Here is a 3,404-nt window from a genome sequence, read left to right on the forward strand (position 1 = left end):
TTCAATGAAAGAATTTATTAAACAATGATCCACAAGCTGTTAAGATATTGTAATATCTTATACTATTATATTACTTCTATCACTAGATATCATCCCCAAGTCTGGATAAGGATATAGATGAGGATAAAGAAATATATCTGAATAGCCATGACTTGAAAAGTGGATTTGTTATTATTAGTTATTTAAAACTTTTTAAAAACAAATAATTCGATGTATGTCCAATAATCTATACGAGAGAACCAATTTAAAACTGAAACAAAGCAACACACTGGTCAATCAAATCTTGAGCCGACACATAATCATAAGCACTACGCCATTACTGTTCATAAAGAATGCCTTGGCCTAGTGAAACAAGCGAACGAATCACAATGCCATTATTCCTGTTTACAATTAATAAATAAATCGAACAAAGTATTAATGTAGAACTAATCCGAAGTGGTTTGAAGACTTGTACTTGAACACAATATTATAATCCACATCTATGATGGTAATCCATGAATTAAACTTTAATTGTTTAAAACAAACAGACGCAACACGATAAGCATGGAACTGTTGAATGAATAGCATATTGAATCTCGCGCTACACACACACATACAGCCACGTAATGAACACGCAATACCGGATGGCCTATACGGCAGTCAGCAATACGCGAGGGAAGCTGCCTGAGTGTGTGGTAGCCTTGGTTGTAGGCAATACACTTTCAGTATTGAAAATATGTTTACATAAAATCTAACAGTTGCAGAAATAATAATATAAGGCTAAATTATTATGAAAATCAGGCTCCGAATAATTCTCGTTTTGTTCACACCAGCGCAATAATTTGCTCTGGTCTAAAAATAGATAGACTGTAACTTTTGATAAATTTTAGAAAATTTTACCTTTTGTTCCATAAAATATCCATATCTAGACATTATTTGATGCATGATCGAGTATTTATGAATATGTGTTTCTTTTGCCACCTAACAGCCAAATTTTAAAGGTTATTTTTTTCTATTATTTACATTGGAACGTGAGCTGTCAAGACAGGAACATGTGGTTTGCCACGTGCTTCTCGACCTTTGTTTACGTTTGGGGCAGCAAACTTTACTGTTCTATACCATTTTGTCGCGATTCTTTTAATGGCAATTCGATTCTATTTATCAATTTCATGAAAGGAAAACAGCCCTTATTTGAAGATAAATTATGCCACTCATTACTCTTTTTGGCCCCGAAAAGGCAATTCATTAATATTTTATTAAAACTATATTTTTATACACTTGCCAACTTTCCTCACTATATATAAATATATACACACACACACACACACACACACACACACACACACACACAGTCAGTCAGTCCTGACGATGGCAAATTAAGCCTGAAACATTAATGTAGACTGTCTCAAACATTGTGGTAAATATTTTAAATAATAATAATTCGCTCCATTCGCTCTCTCTCTCTCTCTCTCTCTCTCTCTCTCATATATATATATATAATATATATATATATATATATATATATATATATATATATATATATATTATATATATATATATATATATATATGTAATAAAGTCAGACAACCGGGTAGCTGATGCCGGCGAGTGCGATAGAGACAACCGGGTAGTTGATGCCGGCGAGTGTGATACTGATAGAGACAACCGGGTAGTTGATGCCGGCGAGTGTGATACTGATGGAGACAACCGGGTAGTTGATGCCGGCGAGTGTGATACTGATGGAGACAACCGGGTAGTTGATGCCGGCGAGTGTGATACTGATGGAGACAACCGGGTAGTTGATGCCGGCGATTGGTAGTAGTAGTATTGGCAGAGTGTAGAGGCCGTGGTGGGAGTGAATGGATTCGGTCCCGGGGTCGACTTAAGAGTTCCAGACTGTAACTGCGGCGGTGGTGCTCAAGTGAGGAAGATAGATCGAGACAATGAAGTGACAGTTTAGTACTACTGTTAGTGATAGTAGCATGACTTCATGTGTCAGAAGTAGAAGTAGGGAGTTGATTTCATGAGCGAAGAGCACACACCACAGTCAAGTCCGAGACACCATAGTCTACCCGAGTCCTAGCCCATCCACTCCAGGGTAGTGGAGGCGATCAAACAACAAAGGCCAGGATGTAAAATGATGAAGTCTTTATTCAGGAACAATGGAACAGATCATTCTTTTGAATGGATCAATTAGTGTTGGGTTATTTGATCGCTTTTACTCGATCGACGACCGAGCGCCAAGCCACGAGTCAGTGCTCGATCTCAATGCCGGAAGAGCGAGTTAGTAAAACGATCACTCGATCGTAAAACGATCAAGCGGGTTGTGAGCTTGAGACGATCTTGACACGTGAGACGAGCTTGAGACGATCAGGATTCGAGCGAGCGGAGGGGTAACGAGTGTTTCGAATCATTTCAAATTCAAACGATCACAGTTTGCCATCCGATACCAATCGCCAATGTTTGCACACGGTAGTCTGTGGTTCTTCCACAGCCCTCACTCCTTGTCAGATGTTAGTGTGTCTGGGTGGCAGTGGCAGGGAAATTCGTATAGGTGTATCACGCGTGTGTGACAAGACTTCATTAAACCTACTAAAGTTTGACTATCACACACACACACACACACATACACACACACACACACACACACTAAGGCTATTTCTATGACACACACGCATCCCTCTATCAATGAACACTCCTACAGTAGTGCGGCTATGTGGTCTAGTCATGACGTAACTATAGGTAGTACTCTAGTCGACCATGGCTCTCGTGCATTATAATGGTCTAGTGGTATGACACCCGCTTTGGGATCGGAAAGTCCTGGGTTCGAGCCTCGCGCTCGGTGCATAGTTGAGTCTTTGGACAAGGCTCTTTACTCACATTCTCTCACCGTACTCAGGTGTAAAATGAGTACCTGGCCGTTAACAGCGTTGTCTTTGTCTGAAAAATTGTAATATCGCCTAACAGGCGGCATGTCCCGTCCTACATATTAAATGTTGCTGTTGACCGGGGACCCCTTTACAAAGCGCTTTGATCACATTTAGTGGATATTGTAAAGCTCAATTTTTTAAAGTAAAACATTAGCTTTGAATATGGAATGTTTCAATTTTAGATGCCTGTGTATTCTTTGTTAGTTCCCATCATCATCATCATCATCATCATCATCTCATCATCATCATCATCATCATCAGGGGCAGCGGTACGGTCTTTGGTTGGCACCCGAAAGGTACCGAGTTCGATCACCCGCCGCTGAGTGGTCTTGAGCAAGTCACCTTGCCCTAACTAAATTTGCGGCGCTGCACTGCGGCTATCGCTTGGGTTATTCCAGTCTTCCCTTAGAATAGACCCGAAAGACGAATCTCCCCTATGGGATGAATAAAGGGAATTATGTTTAATTTATTTATCATCACCATCATATCAGCGGG

The 3,404-nt window shown here is 40.0% G+C and overlaps 1 protein-coding gene across 1 annotated transcript in view; it reads right to left on the reverse strand.

The window, feature by feature from the left end:
- The window catches only part of LOC144962614 (acetyl-coenzyme A synthetase, cytoplasmic-like), a 33,586-nt gene extending 32,990 nt beyond the window's left edge, over nucleotides 1-596 (reverse strand). The window contains exon 1 of the mRNA XM_078895705.1: nucleotides 455-596. The gene's annotated coding sequence lies outside the window, so the exon portion shown is untranslated. The remainder of the gene's footprint in view (nucleotides 1-454) is intronic.
- Between the last annotated feature and the right edge of the window lie 2,808 nt (nucleotides 597-3,404).

Source organism: Berghia stephanieae, chromosome 1, assembly GCF_034508935.2.
Source record: "Berghia stephanieae isolate SIO BIC M18660-M18661 chromosome 1, UCSD_Bste_1.3, whole genome shotgun sequence".
NCBI classification, from domain to species: Eukaryota; Metazoa; Mollusca; class Gastropoda; order Nudibranchia; family Aeolidiidae; genus Berghia; species Berghia stephanieae.